General features: G+C 39.9%; 1 long non-coding RNA gene across 1 annotated transcript in view; it reads left to right on the top strand.

Annotated features, from left to right (window-relative positions):
- Positions 1-27,945, top strand: part of LOC147906579 (uncharacterized) — a 186,063-nt gene that overhangs the window by 149,739 nt on the left and 8,379 nt on the right. The gene's annotated exons all lie outside the window — the stretch shown is intronic.

Here is a 27,945-nt window from a genome sequence, read left to right as displayed (position 1 = left end):
TACGACATTGCACATACATAATGTAACTCTTTTTACTCTGTCTAATAAAAAGAGATAGATACTTATAGTACTTATACATTACTAATATGTCGACTATATATCTAATATAGAAAATTGTATGTACATTATACTATGATAATTCTAACATTGTTGTAACATATAACAAAATATTATTAATGAATATAAATGAATATAAATTATATTAGGTGTTGGAATTAATTCGTAGCGTTTTACAAGAGATGGGAAGTACTTTCATTAATGTATTTTTTAATGCTCATGTGAAATAAATAACTTTCTTTCATTAAAATACGCTACGAATTAATCCCAACACCTAATAATTATATTATATATGTATTATAATGTACATATACACAATAATGTACCCAAAATATAATTTTAATATATCATTAATTCACTAACATGTTTATGTCTTTACTAATATATCAATAATAGTATAATATTTTTTGTGTTATTGTGTATATACACATATATTATAATACACATAAATACGAAGTATAAATGTAATTGTAATTCGTATTCATGAATGTCTTTTTATATACAACGTTAGAATTACATTTTATATATCATTATACACATTATAATATAAAATTTTAATATTGCATAAAAATGGACATAGAGAATATCTGCATGAATATTCATATATATATATATATATACTCGTATATTATGATATTCATTTATGATAATATATTATCGTAACCTAAAATGGCATTGGATGTAAGAAAAAAGTGCTATTACGGCTTCGTATCGATATATCTATTAATTAAAAATCTGTATTTTATGTATATTACAGACTTTTAGTACTGGTATATACAGGGTGTCTCAGAGCACCCGTACCACCCTTTTAAAAGGTAGGGATGTGTTTGTACAAAAAAATGGTTCAGATAAAATTTGCAGGATTTCGGGAGATCTATCTGATGGTGACTTGAATTTGACCTTGAGGTCGACCTTGGGCATAACTCAAGGTCAAAGTACCGTTTTACAAATGTTTATTATGACATCACAAATGAAAATAGCGGAAAATTTTACGTCCGAATACGTTATCAAGCCTAGGTCAAAATTACCCTTAGAGGTCATGTGGAGGTCAAGTTACTTTTAGAGCACCCGTACCAACCTTCTAAAAGATATGGATGTGTTTGTACAAAAAATAGTTCAAACAATACTAGGTATTTACATAGCTATGATGCATCCATCTGCTGGTGAATTTGAATTCTACCTTTAGATTCATTTGTAGTCGTGTACATCGATTTTTAAAGATTCCTAATTATCAAGACCTTGCGCATTCGATGCCGCCTGTGTCAGCGTTACCCAAGATGTACCACGTGGAGGTCACAAGGTCGGACTTACACCTCGTCGGGGTGCTTTTTTAAGGTGGTTCCCCTTGCCGTCACCTTTGTTCGTACGCATGTGTTCAGTCTAGATTTTCGAAGTGTCCTCCACGTGCATGTATGCAGGCTGTTATTCTTCGTTGAAAATCATCCGTCACCTGACGAATTTCGACAGGATCTAGAGACTGAATGGCTTTTCGAATTCTGTTCTTCATGTCTTCTGAAGTCGTAGGTCGTTCGCGGTATACGAGGTCTTTTATTCTTCCCCACAAATAAAAATCCAAAATTGTAAGATTCGGTGATCGTGGTGGCCATTTATGTGGACCATATTTACCTATCCATTGGCCGCGAAATATGCGGTTCAGTTGTTGACGAGCAATGACAGACGTGTGGGCTGGACATCCATCCTGTTGAAACCACATATTTAGACGTAGTTGAAGTAGAATATCTTCAAGTAAACGTGAGAGTTCGTTTTCGAGTAAATCGACATACAGAAAACGGTTTAGATTTTCTTCAAAGAAAAATGGTCCTACGATATGCGTATCAACAATTCCGCACCAAACATTGACTTTCCAGATACGTTGATGATCGATTTCTCGATACCAATGTGGATTCTCTTGCGCCCAATAACGGAGATTATGTGTGTTCACTTCGCCTTCACTCACTTTTGAAGGTGCACTCATCAGAAAACAAGGTACTTCTATGGAAAGTAGGTAATTGTTGAGTAATCCAATTACAGAATATCAGTCTTTGTCTATGATCGTCCAATGTCATGGCCTGGTGAAGTGACATTCGATATGGATGAAATGAATTTTCTCGCAAAATTCTACTGATAGTGCTTCTACTTATTCCACTATCTCTTTCTCGTCTTCTTAAAGAATCGGTAGGATTTACAAGAGCAGAAGCAATTATATCAGGTGCCCGTACTGCACGAAGCGGACGATGAATTTGCATTCCTTTATTATAATCCGGTTGGACGATACCTTTTTGAATTATCCGCCGTTGCAAACGACTGAAAACATTGCGCGAATGCGATGTACGATCGGGATATTCATTTCGCCACATTCTTTCAGCTTCGCGAAAACTTCCAGCCCTACCCAAAACCGACAACATTAACGCAGCTTCTTCGCTTGAGTAAGACATATCTACCTATAAATGAATAATAATCCCCGAATATTGAAGTACCTAAGTACCTACCTACCTAGGTATAAAACGCACCTAAAAAAAAAACCGACAGTTTATAAAACTCTTAAGCGAGCAAAGGGAGAAAAGCAAAACAAACAAGTAAGTTTAGTTCAATTCAGTTTAGTTGAGTTCAGTTCAGTTTAGTTTAGTTTAGTGTAGTTTAATTCAGTTTAGTCGATTTACTCGAAAATGAACTCTCACGTTTACTTGAAGATATTCCACTTCAACTACGTCTAAATATGTGGTTTCAACAGGATGGATGTCCAGCCCACACGTCTGTCATTGCTCGTCAACAACTGAACCGCATATTTCGCGGCCAATGGATAGGTAAATATGGTCCACATAACTGGCCACCACGATCACCGGATCTTACAATTTTGGATTTTTATTTGTGGGGAAGAATAAAAGACCTCGTATACTGCGAACGACCTACGACTTCAGAAGACATGAAGAACAGAATTCGAGAAGCCATTCAGTCTCTAGATCCTGTCGAAATTCGTCGGGTGACGGATGATTTTCAACGAAGAATAACAGCCTGCATACATGCACGTGGAGGACACTTCGAAAATCTAGACTGAACACATGCGTACGAACAAAGGTGACGGCAAGGGGAACCACCTTAAAAAAGCACCCCGACGAGGTGTAAGTCCGACCTTGTGACCTCCACGTGGTACATCTTGGGTAACGCTGACACAGGCGGCATCGACTGTTCAAGGTCTTGATAATTAGGAATCTTTAAAAATCGATGTACACGACTACAAATGAATCTAAAGGTAGAATTCAAATTCACCAGCAGATGGATGCATCATAGCTATGTAAATACCTAGTATTGTTTGAACTATTTTTTGTACAAACACATCCATATCTTTTAGAAGGTTGGTACGGGTGCTCTAAAAGTAACTTGACCTCCACATGACCTCTAAGGGTAATTTTGACCTAGGCTTGATAACGTATTCGGACGTAAAATTTTCCGCTATTTTCATTTGTGATGTCATGAATAAGGGTTTACATTTGTAAAACGGTACTTTGACCTTGAGTTATGCCCAAGGTCGACCTCAAGGTCAAATTCAAGTCACCATCAGATAGATCTCCCGAAATCCTGCAAATTTTGTCTGAACCATTTTTTTGTACAAACACATCCCTACCTTTTAAAAGGGTGGTACGGGTGCTCTGAGACACCCGGTATATTGGAACACGGCCTACACTGCATGTGTACATAATACAATTAAATATGTATATAATGCAACTAAATTTCTAAGGTCCGATTCTACAAATATAAGATTAACTTCAATTATGTTAATTTTTTTTTCAATTCTAAAATTGGAAAATTTTCCAAAATAAATCTACATTGTGGAACCAACTAATACACGTCCCTGTTAAGATGGTAATGTAGGAAACGGAATAAAAATATCGATAATTAATCGATCGAATTTCCTGCATGATCATATTAACTCAGAGGGCGTAAGCATCTTATACATTGGAAATAAAAATCTGTAATATCGACCTTGATTAACTTCACTCCAGCATCCCCTTAACACCAATTCCATGTTCGCCACCACAGTGTTCAGCCATCCTGAGATATTTCCGGGAGCACCAACTCGAAGGTAACTGTGTGTGATTTGGAGATGAAAGGCTGTGTATTGCGCATCAATCGTCCTGCTATGAGCCTTGAGAGAAAATCATAGGTTCCCAGTACAGTAACAGTTATTATTAGTCGGTACTGTTTAAAAGATGGGGCGTACGTGCCATCTCACTCACAAAGTTACGAGTATATGCGACAGACTAATATTCCACTATCCAACGAGACCGCCCCGAGAAGGGCGACGTTGGGTTCCAAAACCCAACAGCGCCTGCAGAGCGTTTCTACAAGAACAAACAGTTTCGCCGCGATACGTCACGAGGCGTCTCACGCCCACAGGGAACCACGAGAAGGCTTACTCATTTTCTTGTCTCCAGACGCACGCCCTGGAAGGATAAGGATAAGGATTGGGTTTAGGATTAGGATTGGGATTGAATATTGGCTTATCCATAATGCTGAGACAATCAGGTAATTAGATAGCTTCCTATCTTATTGGAACAAGTCAACTCTATGTGTGGCGCCGGCAAACTCGAACTCGGAACAGTAGGTCACAAGTCGCACAAGGCATGTAATCACCGATACCCAAACCAGTACAGTAACAGTATGATAGCGGTATCTTGTGCGGATTCGTATGGATATCGCACGCTTGGTTATATGGGTACACGATCATCTTCAAATACAATCATAATCTGGCGTTTCGCCTTGCTGTACGGGATTCTCATCGCAATCCATGGTGATAAGCAGTCAACCAGGAAGCGCACCTGTCGGATCTTGTAAAAAATTTTTATGACACGGGATTCATAAAAATGTAATGCGTGAGAACAGCCCCCTGTTTCAATACCGCTACTTCCTTCACGATAAATTTCTTATTAAAGATGAATCCTTGCAGATCTACAAATATCGACTATAACGAGCAATTTTTTGAGACTGTACTTCATTCCAGTTTTTCTCTCTCTTTAAAGTTCTAAATATATGTTGACGTTGCAATTTACATGATCTTGCTCATTACGTTGGTCAACGGAGCCACGCGATCGTATATGATGAGACAATAAGTTGTTGTATTTGCAGGCACATTCTCCTTGCAGTCAAATTCTATGTGTACATCCACAGTGGCACTCTTGAAGGAATCGTTTTGTCGCGAGCAATCAATGACCACAAAAGGCCCTTTCTCGACAAATGAAAGCACGTTGAGTAGCGTTTCGAAGCAATCGATTCCACAATATGCTCTGCGAAAGCGTGCGTACATATCAAATAGAACGGCGTATCTCTTTTTGTCAAAATCTAGATTTAAATCGTCGTACGGATAAAACGCCGAATTTAGATAAAGTTTCATCTTACTCAAATTACAATCGTCGAACACGCTAACATCTCATGACATGATATTCTTCCGACCGGTTTGCAGAGCAAAGATAACATATCGAGGCTTCTCAAGCTGAGTCGCCGTTTTGACGACCATGAGTGCTTGGTCGTATTCTGTAACAGAGGATACTCGTACAGATCCCACGAGCGAAAACTCATGCTTAGATATAATATAATGATCGCTTTTCATCGCAGCATTGATAATTTATTGACCTCGTTTAATGCAACGTGAGGCATCCGCCACTGTACATTAAATAATTCAACCTCAGACTCCGTCGTAGGATTTCTTACCAAGCAATTGTTGCACGCTCGTATCAAAATTAATTCGTGGCGAGCGTTGACAATCATTTGTAATCTTCGCAAAAACCCAACAGCATGCTGAGCGACACGCAAAAATTAAAGTGTCCTTCATCCGTATTGGATCTAGAGTTCCATCCAGCGTTTAGCGCAATCAAAGTTTAGCTTTATCGTACGTCATTGACACGTAATTCTTGAGCGTGCTAGTTATTTTCACGTTTCGGTTGCGGTCAATCTCCACACCGTTGAGTTCATATCGAATTTCATCAAACATGAACGCCACGCAATTATTTACAAGCGTCGTTGGCATCTGATCGTTTTTCTTTTTCACTGTCAATCTTCCTTCGAGATAGAGAAAACTTTCGCACGGCAACGTGTACAGATCCTGTTGCTGTATGGGTATTCTTATCTCATCGCTGTATCCGAACGTTGTATGCGAACAGATTGTACATGTAAGTCTCAATCTTGACGATGCGATCGTCAAAGATCGCCTCACCGGTAATATTCAAGATATCAATCATCTCAAAAGTTGCGCACCGCGAATCCCAAAGATTGTAAAAATTTAACGTTCGACGCGCTGAGCTTCTTCTTGCTGACGCAGTTGGATGAACGAGCGTTATCGAGCGGTGATCTTAGCCTTGTAAAAAATGCGTTATCTCTCTGCGTGCGCTCCGTTCCGTTCAATACGAGCATCTCACGCTCGCTGTCGCTGTCGCACATGCAATCTGATGGTTATCTCCTCTCCGCGAAAATCAATCAATCGTCCACTCTGGTCGACGACGCTTATCGTTAGATCCGTGCGATGATCGGCAGATAAATAATCTGCGCCGGTCTCTCCCATATTTTATATCCTGACGGCACGCTCGGCGAAAATTCATGTGCGCGCTTTTACCGTTGCTATACGCGCCCGCGATCACGTTACACTCTACGCGGATAACGTCTACGTTTATTATATTAATCGACACGTCCGATTCGTCACATTCGCGGCCGCAGTATACGCTTCGATGAGAATCCCAACAGCGATTCAATACTGTTGGGCTTATCAAAGTTTATGCACATCTCATCTCGCATCTTATCGTGTTTGCGCAGAGCATAATCGGATATTCTCCACCCTCATCATTATCGTCATCGGTGTCATTGTTGTTGTTGTTATTGTCATTACGCACTACGTCAACGGATTCAAGCGCGTTGCAGTGCGGACGTTTCCGTAAAATCATACGTTCAAAAAATTCATTTATGTCTCGCACTTCGTACAAATTCTCGGGAATTATAATTTCTGCGTCATCTTTGTCAAAATAAAATTTATTGTTTGATTCATTTACATTCGGTATCGTGTGATAAGTTACAAAAATCGTCAGATCGAGTTCGTAATCTCCGTCACTCAAATCTATGGCGGGAAAGTAGTTCGCCGCGAGGACGGTGCTCTTCCCGGTCAGCGTAAGCGTCAACGACATGTAAAAAGTGTTCGACTAATACTAAGATTTCACAGCACTTCGTTGAGCTTTTTAAATTCACATGCGTCTACCGTTTGTAGAAATCACAGATACATCTGTCTCCGTAGAAGTTCTGATCATACGTCTGATAGGACGTGCGATTGTATTCTATCGTCGTAGCATCATTCCTGAAATATCGCACCAGTTCCTTGGGCGGTCGAGATTACAGAAACTGTCAAAGTATACGACGCGGTTGTTCCTCTTCGCGTACACTACCCAATGAGTATCAGGCTCGGTTACATCGTCCAGATTCACGATACCGCTTTCGTTTCGGCGCGCCTCGCTCGTCGGTAAAGCATTACGCATGAAGACACCTTTAAAGTACGGTACGCGCATACGTCTCGCGAGCACATCCAATCGCACGTTGGTAGTTGCACCTGAGGGCATTTTTATCGTCTCCTCGGCGTTTTTTTTCGCTGCTACACCCTGTCCGCGTTTATAGGGAGATACAGTCTGCGTTCATATTTGTGCGGAGCGAGATACAGGCCGCGGTCCTGTTCCATCGCGCAGTCGTGATGTTGCAGCTCCTCGAGCTGATGTCGGCTTTGCTATCGTTTACCGCTTTCGCCACGCTGGCCGCTCCACCAATCAAGGACCCGAACGCGCCCAATTGACAGAAAAGCATAACCATCTTGACGTTGGATGTATCCGCTTTTTCGATGTCTTTTTCCTCGTTGTCGTCTTCTTCTTCGATTTCACGCCCATACCGATCTTCCTCTTGGCTTTCATCGCTGCCCAAACGGCAGCAGCGGCGGCTCTCTCACCCAGAGAATTTCTCGCGGTGACGCGTTTCCGCGCTCTCTCGGCGAGTACCCTGTCGGCCGCGTGTCTCTCGGCGAGATCCCTGCTTCGCGAGTATGCGATGTCGTGCTCGCGGCACGCGGCGTCCAACGGATTTACACCCGCGTCACCTCTAGCTAATCGCTTCGTAAGCCGAATACCCGAGCCGCAATATGTAACTCCAAAGGAAGCGCGTTTATCGCTCGATTCAACAGACTGCCTCCCGACGCTGACATTCGCTACAATTCTTTGTCTTAAGTGCGAGACCACCTATGTGCGTCCCCTGCTACAGCTGATTGTAGTGCTCGTCGCAGCAACGATACGTTTGAATCTCCGAATCCGCCTTAACGTGTTCCGGAAGCTTGTCCCATACATAGTCGATATAGTCACCGTACACGCGTAAGAATACGACCTTCGGTATATATTGCAGCTGCTCAGCGTTCAAGTCCTGAATGTCGAAAGGATGACACAGCGCGAGATATATTTTGCTACTGCACGACTCATAAATTCGCGCGTCTTTAAATAGTCGTTCGGAAGCGCGTAGCCTTAGTGTGAGCATGAAATTCGTGCCGCAACCGTTGCCGATATGCATCACGAACTGCGACGCGAAATCACGAATGATGGGAGGCAGCGCTGAGAAGTGCAAGCATGGCGAAATGCTGCCAACTACTATACATGCGATCATTTGCGGTCCGTCGAATTGCGGTAAAACCATTGTTCTCATAAATTTGCTCGAGAGTCCAAACGGCGTTTCGAGAACGTGCATGTCTACTCGAAATCGCTGCAAAATATCGATACCAAAATATCAATATCTCGAAAATTTATGTATGTTTATCGACGAAATCGACTACTTTACGTTCTCCAACAACAGTGATGTTGTTCCTCCGAGCGAGGCTTATCCAAATTCTATTTTTATCTTTATGACGTAGCATGCGACAAGCAGGATGCGGTGAGAGAATACTTTTCGACGGACCGCCACGCGATCATTGATTCCTTCTATCTCTGTCAGACATACGCGAGGATACCTAAACATCTGACACGCGACAACTTGCTGATTCTGTTCAAACAGGATTGTACCAACTGGAAATACGTTTACAACGATCACGTGAATACCGACATGTCGTATGACGAATTTTGCACGTTGTGCCGCGACTGTTGGCAGCAAAATTATAGATTTCTAGTGATAGATAAAGACAGTGGACTCACAAACGGACGATACAGAAAAGGATTTAACAAGTTCGCGATACCGTAATGTGACCATTCGTTGTCAATACTTCGTCAGAGACGAACTGGCTGATGTATGCGAACATGAAAAAATCGAGAGAGATCGAGAAGATGAGCGAGTCGATCCACAAGAAACATCGCACTTTGAAAATCAATAGAATCGAGGAGAAATGGCATTGGACAGGCATTTTAAGCCTATTATCGAGCCGCTGTGACTTTTCGTCGACAGCCTCAGCGTGCGACAAAGAAAGAGTCGCGCGACGAAGATGCAGCGTTTGCTTCTAAACGTGAGAGGAAGGAGGAAGAAGAACAAGAGGAGGAAGAAGAAGAAGCGAACGAGACCACGATTCAAACGTTCCACGACTTTGCATAAATCCAATGATCGATCGCACGATCGTGCACAGCCGATAACCTCTACACCGCGTGCTAAAATCGTACCGACGATAGAGTCGTTGGAGAACGTTTTCGAAACGACAGAAGATTCGCTAGCGACGAAGGTTCAAAATCAGCTGCAAACGTCGAAAGGTCGAGAGGCGTTACGAAATGACTTGGGCCTGCTGGGGCAAAAGTACGTCGAGGCTGTACTCCTGAAGGGAGTGCAAGATAAAGAGAGCGGTATAGATGTGTACGGCGTTTATCTACACAAGGATGGGCTGATGTTTGGCAATAAACGTTTCGACGTGACGCGGACAACATAATTATCAACGCCGGTACACCTGGTCTTTACGAGTTGATTTTCAAGAAAATTCCCAACAATGTCCTCTACACGAAAAACGATATGCACAGTACAAGAGCATGCTGTTGGTGACGAACGCGCACAAACACAAGTACCATTCGCAGGGTCGATTATTGATCAAGGGATACAAGTACAAACACGTAATCGCGCCGTTGATGTCGATCACACCCAAGAAACAGAAGAAGAAATCTGGAAAGGGATTACTTCATGCAATGACAACGCGATCGATTACGAGCACTGGTCCCAACGGGAACTGGATTGTCTACGATTGCTTGACGCTTCGCATCGAGGCAATAACGCTCACGACAACGAGATGCTGTCGATCATCGAGAAACTTCGCGAAGCTGGTCTTATTATAAATTAAATCGCGTATCCATGAAACGATCCAGTTGAGTAAGATCAGTGAGAAAAAATACATTATTTTCTTGTACCCAGTGTATTACGCGTCGAATCATGAAAAAGAAATCTGAAAAAAAGAGAGAGAAAATTTAAATTTTCGAGAGACGTCGACTCGTCGAGGAATTGCTTGTGCGAGGAAAAATTTTCCGCGAAGGTGCGTCATAGTTCGGGGATACGACGATCTGTGGCAGGCCGATGTCGTTGAGATGCGCCCGTACTCGAGCTTCAACAGAGGCCACTATATACTCACCATCGTCGATGTGTTGAGCAAATACGCGTGGGCCGTACCACTCAAGAGCATGGGTGGAAGCGAGACGGCTAATGCTATCGCTGAGATCGTTCGAGAGAGTAGATGTCCGAAAAATTTACAAACGGATGTGGGGAAAGAGTTTTACAACGCTGATGTGCAGAAAATCTTGAAAAAGCACGATGTTGATCACTATTCTACGCATTCGACGTTGAAAGTGTCAGTAATCGAGCAGTTCAATCGCATGCTCAAGAACGACATGTGTTTACGCTCAACGGCAATTACAAGTGGGTCGACGAGCTGCCGCGTCTCCTGTCAGATTACAACGTGCGCAAGCATCGCACCATCGGCATGCAACCCGCCGAAGTACTCCCGCAATCGCCGAAAGACTCTTGGACACGGTGTACAGCGCGATAAAGATCCTGCAAAATTCAAAATAGGCGATTCGATACGCATGAGCAAGTACAAAATGATTTTTGGGAAGGGTTACACGCCATATTGGACCACCGAGGTATTTACGATCGTTAAGGTGCAGCGTACTAATCCTGTAACCTATTTACTCGAGGATTATCGCGGAAAATCCGTCGCTGGAGCGTTCTACGAGTACGAGTTGCATCGCGCTACTCATCCAGACGTGTATCTCGTGGAGAAAGTACTGCGCAGGGAGGGAGACAAGGTGTACGTCAAGTGACTGGGATTTGATGGATCACACAATTCATGGATACACAAAAACAATGTTATTTGATAAAAATTTTGATTCATATATTTTATTTCTACATATAAAAAATATATCAATATAAGTATATAAACATATATTTTTTTCATTACTTCCCATTCATCTTCGTTTTGCAGTATATTAATATATTGTTTTCGGTACGACGTATCGGTTTTCGTCGCATGAACTCAGAGCGATTTTCGATTCGGATATCGTACACATCGTGCAATTTAGATCGTATGCACGATTGATGACGAGTCATTTCGATCTCTTCGTTCAAACACCGCGTGGAATCGTCGAACGTTATCGTTCGCGTTACGACGTTACTCTTTACGCCTTTCGCTTTTTTAGTTTCTCTCTTGCCATCCACCCTCACCGCGTACATCTTCGCTCTGAGAACATTCCAACGAATTCGGTCATTATCACACCGTTATTTTCGCCCTTCATCAGACCGGGTACTTTTTTGTTCGCGAGAGGCATACCGTTGTCCATCGGATAATCGCTCGAATCTAGCGATATTGCGTTCATAGTCTTGTAAACGTCCTCGCACTCGACGCGATATACAAGATACAAATGTTCGTGTCGGTGTACATAATTTTACATTTGTCGCGAAACAGTGATAACATATACTTGTGATGAAATTCGTACAAGCAGACTTTCGATATGTCGAGTATATACACGTAAATCGGCTTGTTGAACTTCCCTCAAGTTTGCGCAGTTCGACGGCGATCAAATTTTCCGCAAAGACGCTAAGGCTGTGGAAATTCGGTTTCGCGATCATTGCCTCCGCGTCGTACCGTCATTGTGTTAATAATTGTACGTCAACGTGGTTGCGCACATTCTCCATGGTTTTACCGAATACCGCGTTCATTAGTTTATACAAGTTTTTCTCGAAATCGTTTTTCGCGCGCGTTCTGAAATTTGTATTGAGTTCAATATAATCGCGAAGCCATGGAGATTGCGCGAATTGTAGTACTCGATGAATCTTTGTTACGCGAAGACCGTGACGAGTACACTGCTGCAAATTACGATAGTGGATGACGTAACGCTGTTTACCGTACAGCGTCGCAAGAGAAGTTTAGCCTCGCGCTTGCCCGGTGGTTTATCGCGCGTCGGATAGCAAGTCAGTGTGTTGGTCGTGTAGATGTTGCAAATACTCGAGATCGATCTCGAGAATATAATCTGTGGACGAATCCGGAGCGATTGCGTCAAAGTTCGCAGCATCTTCGACCCATCGAAAGTTGGCGTATGACAATAGTTGACACATCGTCCATCCGTACAGATTATTCACATCGTAGTACATAAGGTATGACGACGGTTTCGACGGGTCGTGCGAACGCATGTACTTGTTATTGGCCTGCGCGTATCTGCCTGAGCATTGACTGAGGCCGCCGCGTATACCGCGCTCGATGAACATAATCATATCAATGTCGATGAGTAACTCAAATCTTATACGCGTATGTTTAACATCGCGTCCCACGTGAAACCAGGCAATGTATAGTAATGCGCGGGATCGAGACCGTAACTCGCGACACAACTTTCGCGGAAATTTTCGAAAATGTCGGCCAATAACAAGACATCGGTTTTCAAGTACAGATCACTGTACTCGCCGAGCGTTTGAATGGAGAATCGCTTCCAGACGTTCGCGGCGTGAGCGTAATCGCTCTCGGATACTGTATCGCTCGTCAATGAACTGAAAAATAATTTGCGCGGTGATAAGCGCGTGTTCTGCAATTTTTCGACGCAGTCAACATATTCATATGGAAAGACACCGAATCAGTATTTACGAGTCAGTAATTCAAATTCTTCATCCGATAGTGTTGAAAATTTGGACGTACGATTTTTAATTTGTCTCTGCTTAGAAACAACGCCAATTTATCGAGGCTTGCATTTAGAAATTTGAAAGAATCGATGAACCGTAATTCTATGCATTTTCGCGAGTCTACTCTCTCGGCGGTATCTTGAACATGTTTAGTGAACGAAATATATTAGGAGTACAAATTAATTCGATTCATTTTTTTGTTTAAAAATGCATTTATTTCAAAACAAAATGAATGAACAGATTAATTAAAGTATTGTCCATCGCTGGCTACTACTTTTCCCCATCTCTCAGGCAATTTTCGAATTCCATCTCGAAAAAATGACTCGTCTTTGGAGGCGTTCCAATTTTGGAGCCAATTTTCGATTTCTGCGAAAGAAGTGAACCGATGACTTGCCAAATCGTGCTGCATCCTTCGGAACAACTAATAATCAGAAGGAGCAATGTCCTGAAGGAGAATACGGCGGGTGCGGTAAAACATCCCATTTGAGCGTTTCCAAATATTTTTTTACGACTTTAGCGACATGAGGCCGAGCGTTGTCATGAAGAAAAATAACTTTATCATGTCTTTGCTCGTATTCCGGCCGTTTTTCTCGCAATGCACGGCTCAAACGAATCAATTGTAGCCGATACCGATCGCCCGTAATGGAATCGCTAGGTTTCAGCAGCTCATAGTAAACAACACCCTTTTGGTCCCACCAGATACAGAGCATGATCTTCGAACCATGAATGTTCGACTTTGATGAGGTCGATGGCAACGATTGACCAGGCTTAGCGTAGTATTTTTTCTTCTTGGGGTTGTCGTAGAATATCCACTTCTCATCTCCAGTCACAATCCGATGCAAAAAATCTTTTCTTTGTTATTTTTGAATCAGCTGTTCGCAACTGAAAAATCGCCTTTCAACATCTCTCGGTTACAGTTCATAAGGCACCCAATTTCCTTGTTTTTCAATTATTCCCATGGCTCTCAATCGTGCAGAAATGGCTTGTTGAGTTACTCCCAATGATTCTGCAAGTTCTTCTTGCATTTGTCTCTGATCTTCTTCGAGTAATGCCTCTAATTCTTTATCTTCGAATTTTTTTGACTGTCCAGAGCGAGGCTTGTCTTCAACGCTGAAATCTCCATCCTTGAAACGTAGAAACCATTCCCTACATGATTTATCAGTTGGAGCAGTGTCACCATAAACTTTGACAAGCATTCGATGGGCTTCAGCTACACTTTTCTTCCAATTAAAGCAAAAAATTAGAACCTCCCGCAAATGCTGCTTGGTTAACACAAAATTCGATATTTCAAACACAGTAAAAGTCAAGGTTTTTGTATGAAACTCAAAGCGATATAAACTGAATATTATTAGCAGATGTTTAACCTCTCTGAAAACGCCAAAATCAGTTGTCACTATGAACCATTCACAACAGCCGGAGCCAGCTGGAAAATTAACCGAACTAATTTGTACTCTCAATATTTTTCTTTGGTTATCGGTAACACATCTATATGTCCTTCGTACGCGGTAGCAATTTCTTTGATTATAAAGCACGCGTCGTAGCTCAATAAATTGTGAAAAACGATCGGAATATAAAACGAATTTTTATAATTAACTTTGCAATTTGCATGCGCTGGACCACGGAATCTACCGGTGAGATGACAATGATCGCGGACCCGCGTATCGTCCGGCGCGAACAGTTTCTCGCAAATATGACAACGCGTCGCGCTACGCCTCCAATTGTTCTTTCGACACCGTTTCCACGGGGGTACGTTGGCGGATACGATATTGTTCACTCGATGCGCCAAATCTTTGAGTTGTCGCGCGAACCTATACAGTTTTCATCGCGACGGGACCGATATGACGATAACACGTCGTTGTACGAACATTGCACGTAGTATCTTATACTAAATACCTCGTGCCGTTGATACGTGTACAACGACGCATTTTCCCTGTCAAGTTCCATCTTCCGTAGAACGCTCGCCAAGTCAGCGTAGACGATGAATGGGGCGCGCTGCTTATTCCAGTGGTTCTCAAATTCGAACCACTTGTCGTCCACGCTCAGCAGTCGGATAGCAGAGTTGATCTTCTCGCAGTCCATTACGTGCGACTGTAATTTTTTGTTCGTACTGAAGTAGTGCAAGCATAAAAAAAAGACAAAAAAAATTATAACTATTATCATTATTTTATTAGTAAGACGGAAAATTATAATAATTTTTCATGTTTACTTATCAATCGCAGAAAAATTTCTTGTTCTTTTTCCCATTAATCTGCGAGCTTACGAGACGGGATAGATTTTTTATCCACGCAAAATGTCTAACACCGTTGCATGGATCTTGCACATACAGCACGTTGACATGTTTCTCCTTCTTTTCATTGGTGAATCGCAGAGGAAGGACCTATTTATTCTCGATGCCGTACACGTTGATCGACACCGCGTTTAACCGTTCGAATTTAGAAATGTCTTTTAAAGTCATTGGAAACTCAATGTTTATAAGATTCAATTAACGTCGTATAATCGGATACGACGATTTCACTCGATCTCTATACTTTCAGCAGGGGTACAAGCGCGACGGACACGACCACGCGAAGCACGCATTGGGTCGTCGTACGAACACTGATCACCGCTCGTTTCGTCGTTATTTCTCGGCACGATTTGTTGATATGACCTCCGGCAATGGATGACTTTAGGTGACAAATAAGTTTTTTAAAGCATTTTAATGAATGAAATTTAATATTATTATTTAGAAACGAAAAGATACTTAATTATCAAAAGAACCTCCAATCATTTTTATGACCTTTAGACATCGTTCGGGCACGCTTGCTAATTCCAAAGAAACGAAGAAGGTTCGTTTTTCGATGCGATAAAATATTCACCCATTTTCGCACTTCTTCAAGTCCCCCCCCCCCCCCCCCCCCCGCAGTGATACACCGGACAAGGCGTTTTGCATTGACCGGAATAAATGATAATCAGAAGGGGCTATGTCTGGGCTATACACCGGGTGCGGCAGAACTTCCCAACCAAGAGTTAGCAACATTTCCTTTACAGGTTTACCAACATGAGGCCTACCGTTATCATGAAGCAATTTCACAGGATGTTTTCCTTTGCCAGTAAATGGACGATTTCGTTCGATTTCTTGATTTAAACGGATCAATTGTTGACTGTAGCGATCACTGTTAATCGTTTCATTCGGATGCAGTTCATAATATAGCACACCCTTCATGTCCCATCAGATGCATAGCATAACTTTGCTGCTGTGGATGTTGCGTTTTGGCGTTGATGTAGTGGGTTGTCCTGGATCCACATAATGTTTTCTCTTTTTAGGATTATCGTAAAAAATTCACTTTTCATCAGTCACGATTTTCCACAAGAAGGATTTTTTATGCTGTTTATTATATAGATTCAAACACTTCTCAAGACGATCATTTTTGTTTTTTTCACTTGATGCATGCGGCACCCACTTTCCTTCCTTCAGAATCTGCCGTAAACGAATTGAAATATCTTGTTGAGTTACTCCAAGTTGCTGTGCAAGTTCGTTTTGTGTTTGACATGAGTTTTGATCGAGTAATGCTTGCAATTCATTGTTTGTAACCTTCTGAGGAGCACCACTACGTTCTCTATCGCTAACATCAAAATCATCCTCTTTAAATCGCCTAAACCAAAACTCACACGTACTTTTGGATACAACATTGACTCCAAGAACAGAACAAATTGATTCACATGCTTTAGCAGCGCTTTTTCCTTGATGAAATTCATATCGAATGCAGTGTCGAATAAATTACTTGTCGCTCGCCATTTTAATTTTGAGATTAAGTTTCCAATTTTGTGAAGTCAATTATGTTTTTTAATAGTACACATTAAGCGCCACTACATATCAAAAGAGCGCGAAAATATTTGAATTCTAAATTTAAATTATACGTTACACAAAAAACGCTTTAAAACTTATTTGTACACCTTTGTTCACATTGATAGTCAAATTCACTATACGTGACAATGCCCGCTGTCGCGTTCTTGGAACTCTTCGAGCAATGCTAGGATAGGCTCGATGATACGCTGCTCGTACCACTCAAATCGGTGTATCGGTATATCTCGCTGTTTTTTGTAATTATGCTCTTATTAGCACGTTTATCCTTCGTTGCAAACTCGCCATTGAACGCAGTATTCACTTTTACACTGCCGTGTCTTTCTACAGCGTCTCGCACTCACTCGAGCATTACATCGCCAGCGTCTTCTAAAAACCGCCGCGGCTCGATGTGATTAGAATTTATCACCGCACATGTCAATATACGACTCTCAAACGCGGCATCGATCACTCGCCAGACAAGAGATCGTTCGTTGCCACTCGCGTATTCGCCACTCGCGTATTCGCCACCAATGCACGAAATGTCGCTCCAATTCCAACTTTGCACCCGCGAGTCGCGCGATCCTCGCCACCGCGGTTTGTCTGTATCCAATGGTGAGGCGCGGACGTTTGGCACGACAAAGCTCTTCGAGCTGCTCGATGCATTCGTCGCATTGTTGCAGCCATGAGAAATATTCCACCGGAGTAGCGACCTGGCTTCACTGTTCCAACAATTCGCGTTCCATTCGCTCGTGATTTTCCATGTCTTTTTTTTACAGTCTTTAGATCATGTCACACTCTTCTACGGAGCACTTGCACATGACTCGTTCACACACGTTTGCAGCACCGTGGCATATCTAAAATGTCATAACATTCTAACACTTTTTCATTATATTTGTTTGCGAAAGTGTTTACACTCAAAGCATTAATCGTCGCATCTATCAAAAAACAATTTTAGCGCAAGATTGCGATCACGAAACTCCGTCCATATATTGTCGATAATCAACAATTCGACGCACTTTTCATTACCCGCGGGAATCTTAATGCACCAACCGTGGCTCTTATCTGCGATTTTCTTCGCCCAATAATAATCATCCTTTATTACATTAACATTTCTATTCCGCCAATGTCTCTTTTCATATTCATCGTCCTCGTAACATTTGTCTCGTAACTGTGGGTACACTTTCTGTCACGCGAGTAAAGACCAGTCAGAAACAGGCTCTCTAATAACTCCATGTTTCACCACGTATACCTAATTCGCGATCGCGTAGAAATTGCACCGGCGATATTCGCGCACCTGTGTCTCTTTTTTGCAGATTACCGAGAACATATAGAACATCGTCTACATTATAGTCTTCCCACATATTTCCCAGTGTAGTGTTTCGCTCACTATTCGCAATAATTTTTTCAATGTGTGCAGTGTGGGCACTTATTGCACGGAAATATAATGTATGTTGGCAGTCTGCAATTCGTGCAAAACCGACTGTTTAGCGCGTCAATATAATCGATATCGTGCTTCCTTACGAGGTACAATCAATATCAGTATCAGTCAAACGGATCATGCATGCTGCACATATACTTAAAGCACCATCCGTCGTATAATAACAATGGATTATATAGTGTTTAATGCGATCATTCAGTGCATGGATTTCTAAAGATGGCACAAATCTTTCTACGTAATCTGTACGCTCGCTCAAATCGCTAGCATAGCCAGCGTCGTCTGATAATATTTCTTCGTCGGAATCGATTTCTTGGTCCATTATTTCTTCGAAATTCACTTCTTCGAGCACTTCGAACACTTCGTCTCTGATATTCGCGAACTGTTCCGGATCCACGTTTCGAATATATTCGACTACGTTGGCTATGTTCGCACGATGGTTAGCCATACTTATGCCTATCGTCAATAACGACCGATTCGTTCGTCTTCCAAGGACACCAACTGTGGTATCGAGCACTTATGACCTATTATATATTTTATTACGTCCAGTGGACTCTAAGATTTCTCCGTTTCATGAAAATTTCGACAAAAAAGTCGTTAGTACAAAGCGAACATAAAACTCGAGCGTTAACAATCTCCGATCGACGAGCGTGAAAATATTCAAGAAACGTGTCATTAGAAATCCCAACGATATTGGAAACATAAGCAAAAACGTAAATCTTCAGAATCGCCAGATCCACGACAATAAAATTTACGACAAAGGTTACAAATCATGTAGAGAAAATTCTATTTATACACGATCGGTTCAGTAAATACAAAATCTAAATGTGGATCAGGGATCTTATACAAATAAAGACTCATATTTCCAAACGTGTAAAAGCAAGTTGAAGGGCGTTTTCTCATCAACAATATGAAGTAAAATAAATGAGGGATCACAAAGCGTAGCTTTTAATTTTTTAGATTATCGATTGTAAAATTTAAGTAAATTTTCTAGACTTACTGTTCAAATAATAAAAGAAAAATTGACGATAAAAAAAGAGTGCGTTCGACTTGAAGTATTAGCCTTTGTGCGAATATCTGCTCATCCTGTCTTCCACATTTATTGCAGAAGAGTTATATTTTTTTTTAGCAGCCGTAAAACATGAGCGCTTCTCTTAACACGTGGCGACATGTCACCGATCTGACAGTATACACATATATAAACAGTATATATAACTTTTTTTCATTCAATCATAAATTTTAGTTACGAGCAATAAGATATGAATCGAATAAAAGAATATATACATCGAAAATCGATCGAGCGCAAGAGGTATCGTCCCTTGTCATCAGGTCCACCACCATCGAAGAAAAAAGCGAGATATTGGAAATATTCTGGTGAAAAAGCATCAAAATCGCCAACGTGTTCCTCATCAATTTCGTCAATGCCATCAAAATATAAGCCATAAGGTATCGTATTTGGAGTGACTAGTACTACATTTTATTCTTTGCTGAAAAAGCGAATAGTGATAAAAAACATTTTTCGTTCTCTTTTTCCAGAAAGCACTGCTAGTGATGTTCGAGCCACCGATCGCATTCGAACACTGTCGATCGCGAACTATTAGCTTTAGTTTTTAATATGTACGAAAATCAGTAATAAGATGTGAATAAAAAATTTTTGTTCGCATTATTACGTATGTAATAATATTTTCTTTTACTTCCCTTTGTGCCTTGACGCGCCAGGAAAAACTGTGTCGTAAAAAAAGAAACTTGTACTCTATTGATTCTTTCGTCCTTTCTTTACTCATAGCACGTTACACGCTCCGTCGCGCGCTCTATCTTTCTCTAATATACAAGCCTTTATTACCGATGCATTTTTGGAGAGAGAGCGGCGAGTGACGACAAAAAATAAGGACCGGGGCCCTATGTTTACGTAAGAGCCGGGACCTTTCCCTCTCCTTCCCCACGTTACGAGTATCCCCGCGCCCCGCGCTCCCCTCTAGCCCCATGGGTTAAAACCCGCCTAGTATTACTACTTAAGAAGTTAGAACTGCAAGTTAATAAAATTTATTGTTATGAGTGTAAAGAAATTCACAAGAGCATTTCGTTCGCTTGTACCACTCCTCCTGATCGCTACTGTACTTTCTTTCACTCCCCATCCGTCCTATCCTTTGCCTCGACGCGCTAATACAAAACCGTATTGAAAAATTGTATCATAAAAAAAAGGACTACTCTATTGATTCATTTCTTTCATTCTTTCTTTGATATCACGTTACGCACTCCGACATCGGCGCACTCTATTTTTTTTCTAACATGCAAGCCCTTGTTACCTACGCATTTTGAGAAGGATAGTAGAGCGACGGTGGCAGCGAACAGCAGATGGCGGTGGACGGCGGTAGGTAACGAAAAAATACGGAATGCATAGCAGAATGTCATCACGCATATCATGTTTATGTAATCCATAGACCGGGATCCTTTGTTTACGTAAACAGTGATAACCGGGGTCTTCTCTCTCTTTTGTGCTTATATAAACAGCGATGCCGCCGCTTAGAGACCTTCCCCGCGCTGTCCTCTCTTCCGCGCCTACGAATATCCCCGGCGCTTTGCGCTCCTCTCAGAGAACCTGAGTTAGAATATCTATTAGAGCTAGTATATCTATATCTCTATATCTATATCGCTATAGTATATCTATTAGAGATGAGAAAAACCGTTCTTTTTAGTAAATTAATTAATACGAACTAAAGTTAAAACAAAACAGTTAATCGTTAACTATTCGCCCAAATTTTCCACATGCGTTGTATTACTATTGAGCACGCATTAATGGCTCGAGCTAGAATTCTAGATTTATCCGAGAAGCGCGGGGAAAGAGGGGGAGACCAGTGTTAAGAGTCCTGATTGGCCATCGTGGCCAGTTATGAAACTGATTCCTTAGTATTACAAATGGCTTCGGATGCACACACGGACGCATGCATAGAGATAGTTTATGGACTATGTCTATGGACGCATGTTCAATTTATACTTGTATGCGTCGCTACTGGTCTCAATAGACCGCCGACTAATGGCGCTAGTCGCAATCTTGTGTGGCGTTGCAAGCATTAGTTGCAGCGCTCGAGTTAGTTCTTTTTTTCCGGTTTTCCTATCTCTCTCTCTCTCTCTGATGTCATGACGTTCTGCGATTTTTTGTAAGCCTCAGCGAGAGATAAATTTTAAGTTAGTGCTCAGTAAGATTAATCACCTCTTTATGTTTATCGTAATTGCGAGATCGACATCGGTTATTGCTCATGTCATTATGTAATTGCTAGCGTCGTCAGATAAATGCTTATATTGTAGATTTTCTTAGTTTCTCGTATTCTAACCTGCGATACCGATATCCGCGTCATCATACGCACGCAATCATTCTCTACTTTTGTAATCTGAACGTTCTAAACAATCATTTGAGTTTGTATTAAACCGCCTTATATGAATCAGAATCAATGAGTAATATTTATTTGCAAACTTAATGATTTCCAATTCAATTTGTCAATTGTTAGTTAGAACGGCCTTCGTCGTTAGTTAGTTATCGCCGGCACCCAGACATGCTCGGTGCCACATTGAACACAGCAGCCATAGATTGGTGACCTCGACGTGATTGCGTTTTATTCCATTTAACCTAACGCACGCATCCTAACAAGGCAGACATGGCTAGTGGCTCAAGCGATCTTCCCTCGGGCGATCAGGGCAACGATCGCATATAGTTGAAGTGCTTGCACTTACGCGAGTCGGAATCAGATCCACAGCGTTCTGAAAATCGAAGCCAGACCTTTGGTTCGTATACAAATGGAAGCTCAATTCCTCACCGCAGGTATAACTGTAGATAAGACAAAATACAATTATGTGATACAATGCCTTGATGATGATTCTTTGACCGAAGTTAGCGATATTGTACTTAATCCGCCCGCGACGGATAGATACGCCGCTCTCAAAGATAGGTTAGTTAAGAGCTTCGCAGATAGCGCCGAAAAGAAACTGCATAAGTTATTAAATGAGGTTGATCTAGGTGACTGCCGTCCGTCTCAATTGCTCCGTCAGATGAGATATCTCGCGCAAAATGATGTCAGAGGAAGTGTTTAAATCTTTATGGCTCCAACGCCTACCACAACAGAGTGCAGACTATATTAACAGCTATGAACTCAAAGAGCTATGAACCGAATAACAGATGTGCTACCCGCTGGCGTTAACGCTGTTGCAGCAGTTACACCGACAAAAGCTAATTCGGCAGATTCGCAAATGTCCGCGTTTTTAGATCGAGTGGAGAAATTGGGAACTCGTTTATCGCATGGCAAGTCACAGGCCTCGCGGAATTCTCGTCGCAGAAACTATTCAAGATCATAATCGGAGAGCAAGCCGTGCTGGTACGTAGGCTGCTGGAAAAATTTCTGCAATCTAATACTTCCAGTGGCACCAATGTTCTGTTATTATCATATCATATATAAAATTAGCCGTTTTTAACCTATAATTTAATTGACAGTTTGTACCCAAGCCAACTAGTTTTATTTGCATAGTATTTTAAAAGAAGTTATTTTGTGAGAAAATGGAAATTTCGCATGAAAATTTTCGGGCAATGATTTTTTACGATTACAAATGTAATTTAATTCCGAAACAATGCATCGATCGAATTCATTTGGCTTTTGGGGATGAAGCATCATCCAATAGGACTGTTTATAATTGGTTTGCCGATTTCGAGAACATACCTTTCTTTGTGACTAATTCCGTGAAAGTCGTCCACGTCTGTTGTTGCCACTAATGTTAATGTTGTGCGCGAAATGATTGAGCGAGACCGGCATATGACATACCACGAGATTCAGGCATCCTTAGACATTGACATGAAAGCAATACATACGATTTTGCATGATCACTTGAGCGTACGGACACTTTGCAGTCGTTGGATCCCACACAATTTGACCGAAGCTCAAAAACAGGCTTGTGTTAAATGGAGCAAAGAAATGCTTAAGAAATTTAACCGAGATCGGTCAAATTTGGTCTACAACATCGTTACTAGGGACGAAACATGGATCTATTCGTATGAGCTCGAAAGTAAACAACAATCCACTGTTTGGATATTTTAAAATGAACCGAAACCAACAAAAGTTGTTCGTTCATGCAGTGCTGCCAGGCAAATGATTGCTTGTTTCTTCAATTATACCGGACATGTGGGAACTGTGGCTTTAGAGGATCGAAGGACTGTAAATACTGATTGGTACACAACAATTTGTTTGCCAGAAATCATAAATGAATTGCGTAGAACAAACCGAAATCGTCGCATCATCCTTCATCATGACGCCAGCTGTCACACAGCACATCAAACCGTTGATTTTTTATTCATTAAAAATGTCGAATTGATGATTCATTGTCTCCATATTCACCTGATTTATCACCTAATGATTTCTTTTTGTTCCCAAACATTAAAAAGAAGATGCGTGAGCGATTTGAGGCGCCTGAAGCAGTTGTTGAAACATTTCGTACACTGATTTCTGAGGTTACAGTCTCAGAGTGGAAAAAATGCTTCGAAAATTGTTCGAGCGTATGCAAAAATGTATCGATTTTAAAGGCGAATACTTCGAAAAACAATAAAGCCATTTACCGAATTTTACATGTTTTTTTTCATAGCTTTCAATAACTAAATAAGATTAGCATAGAGTGATAATTTTTATTATGTATCATATGTTAGTTCGTTGACATTGGATGGTGTTACAAAAATATTTTTTTTACTATCACTGATGAAGACTTTGTAAATCGAAACATTTGAAATTTATAGCGTTATATGATTATAATTAAAGAGGAATTTCTACTAGTTAACTATATTTGCTCGTTTTTTAAAAAAGCCTTGACATTTTAATTTATTGCGTTATTTACACGAGTCAACTTTTCTATATCTCTCTGTTTCTTCCACCAATCATCGCAATTTACCTGTAATTCCCGTACACAAAATGCAAATGAGAATTTTATTCAATGGAAGAAATACGAAAACTTCCTTTCTAGTTTTCGAATGATAGGCAAGGAACCAATCGGAAACACTCGCAACATTTTGGAATACCATTGAGTAAAATTTTTCTCGAAGAGGAAGTTTTGGAACGTAGTCTTAGTATATTTTTCCGAAAAACACGCACTCTTAGCCTTTTTTATCCTTTTTTAAAAGAGTAAGCTTTGTATTGATATCACCGCACAAAAAAATATTCTGTCAATAAGCGGAGACTTCCTCTTAGCATATCCTCTGAGCAAGAAAAACTTACATTTATCAATCAGGCGCATGTATTTATAAATATATACTCATCTATAAAAGTGAGGAAACGTGAGCTATGATCAAAAATAAATTCCTCTATAGAAAATTCTACTATAACGCATTGTTGGTCCTTGCATACTTGTTGGAGCACTGACGCAGACTGCTGCCACGTATACCGTGTTCAACGAATAGAACCATGTCAATGTCAACAAGACGTCCGAAGTTGATACGAGTATGATTGAACATTGCGTCACGTGCACGTAAAACCCGGTAGTGTACAATGATACGCGAGATCTAATCCAATGCGTATAAAGATATGTATACATGAATAAACATATGTATGCATATATGCACGTATGTATATATGAACATATGTACGAATGAACATGTATGCACGTATGTCATAGATATCTAGATTGCTGATGTCCTTTCCCCCGCCACATTCGTGTCATCTCGCGCTATGTTAAATGAGAAAGTTCTGACGCATGCGTACTTAACCGTTTCGTGGATTGCTGCATGAAAGTTGCTAAAGATCCATAGAGGTCGCAGAGCAGTCACAGAGGCATGCATAAACAAAATTCTTTAAAAAAATTTCTTACTTACACTTAAAATGAGACACTGTTGCTTTTGCGGAAAACTGAAATGTCATGAAGATGGATTGACATTCCATAAGTAAATGTAGTATTCCGTTGTAATATTTACATAATATATTGTAAAATTTGTTATCTTTGTCCTGTTTGAAGTAAATAATAAAATTGAATAGTTAGTTCAAAATGTCAAATAATCATAAACATGTTACAGATTTCCTCTAAACAATCATTATTTGTTAAAACAATGGTTGAAGAATATTCCTATAAAAAATTTAACACCAATAAACTCGGCTGTTTTATGCTCAAACCATTTTACAGAAGATTGCTTTTATCGTTCAGAATTGAAAATACTGTTGAAACCAAACAGTGTTCCAATATGCTTTGATAAGCCTCAATTTTGCTGTGTATATTGCAAACGTAATCGTACATATAATTCGGAACATTCCTTTTTCAAGTAAGATGTGAACACAACACGGAAATAAAGGCCCTAACCGATCGAGCTAAATCTTTCATGCTGAAAATAATTCTGTGTGAATTTACATACTACATTATATATCTTACTTTAAATCGCGCGCCGAATTAATTTTCGATCTTTAAACACAATCCGTTAACTACTGCAGTAATATCACAAATTAAATTGACAAGCAATTCAATTTGAGACTCAATTGGCATCATATTAGAAATAAATTAGTATATAAATATAACTGTATATATTTATAAATTTCTTTATATTGTAAACAAAGGTTTCTAATTAATAAATCAAACATTTTGAAAAAATGGCTTGATAATATGAGAATTAAGAATTGTACTTTAGACAACAATAGCTTTTTATGTTCAGAACATTTTGAGAAAACTTGTTTTTACAAGAGAAGAAAACACTTGGAGCTTAAAGATGAAAGTATTCCAACAATATTTAAACCTGAATGTTTCAACAATATTAAGTCTAGTAATATTATTTTATTGTTGTTTATATGTAAATATCTTTAATATATTATATACTATGTACAGAAAGTTATATTCTTTTCAGCTGTATTGACATCAATAGAAAATCTTTCACAACAGGTTTGTTACAATGAATTAAGAAATTAGATCCAAACAGCTACATTCAGCAGGTAGCTATATTTTTTTATTGGTCTTTTTACAAATAGAAGTTTAATCATTTATTCTTCTTCTCAGATGAAAGTACTAATATTAATGAAAACACACACATTTCTGAGAAATCATTTATCATCAGTGATAAAACTAATGGTATGTAATAACAGATAAAATAATAATTGATAAAAAGTCCTTAAAAATTTTATTTTTTTACAGATGGAAATGTAAATAAACTATTGATGTCTCATACTGGAAATATAAATCGTAATTACTGTGATACTGTTTTGCATAAAAAAAGCCGAGGAATATAAAAAAAAATACCGACGTATAGTTACACTTCAAAAACGACAGCTTCAATGGTTTCGAAAACACATGACGAACTTAAAAAATATAATAACGAAATTAAGACAACAGAGTAAAGTTTCAGACAATTCTTTCACCTTTCTCGAATCAATATCAGATCAGGGTATAAAAAAATTAATACAGCGTATTATACAAAAGATGGTGAGCAAACGTAAATACTCACCATGCGAATCTTTGCGAATTTTTGCATTTACTTTACATTTTTATTCACCTCGTGCTTATAACTATATGCGTGAAAAGATGAACATGACTGTGTTGAAATTAATTCGGAATATATTTGAAAAGTCGAAAATATTTCTTGATGGTAATTAAATTCAGTGGAAATATATTACTTCCTTAGCATACTTGTAGGAAACTGAAGGATTACGTGGAGCAAATAAATTAAATCACATACAATATCATAAAATGAAAATGAAAGTGAGCTTGGCTGTCCAAACTTTGAGTGAGAGTGTTGCTGATACTTTACAGTTTTGTATGAACGATTTAAAATTACCAGATTTTCAAGGTTGTGAAACCACGATTCGATTCATTCGATCTATAGATATTTTATTCGATTTTCTGAATTCGCGTAATCCTTACAGTCAAGGTCTATAAAGCTCCTTTAATGCGAGAGAATAAACATATATGGCGGTCACGAATAGACTTTTAATTTATATTTCGATGTTGAAAAATAAAGATGGAATGTCATTATTTCAAACGCGACGTAAGATGGGCTATTTAGGATTTTATTCAGCTGCTCAAGCAGTTATTAAAATTTTTGATGATTATGTTAAACCTGATAATTCACAGCTTGCATATTTATTGACGTATAAATTGAGCCATGATCATTTAGAATTATGGTTTGGCTCTATTAGAATTCGTGGAAGATAGTGTCTAAATCCAACATCTGCACAATTTTTATCTGCTTATAAAAGATTGTTAAGTCATCATGAAATTGTATAATAATGGTAACGTAGAAATGCAAGCTAATACATCAATTCTAATTCTATAGTAAGTTCAAAAACTCAGCGAATGAAACGATTAAATAAATATGATCCCACAGTTTATGATAACATAGCAAATTTATGTGTTAGTAAAAAAATATCGATTAGATGATGAATCATGTGATCAGTCTTTTATTAATGTAATAACATCTTCAGATATGTTATTTGAGATAAGTGATTTTTCATACAATGCTGTTGCTTATATATGCGGTTTTGTAATAAAATATGGACTCGTA

Source organism: Acromyrmex echinatior, unplaced genomic scaffold, assembly GCF_024713525.1.
Source record: "Acromyrmex echinatior isolate Ae372 unplaced genomic scaffold, ASM2471352v2 Scaffold20, whole genome shotgun sequence".
NCBI lineage: Eukaryota > Metazoa > Arthropoda > Insecta > Hymenoptera > Formicidae > Acromyrmex > Acromyrmex echinatior.
This window is presented reverse-complemented; position numbering and strand designations above follow the sequence as displayed.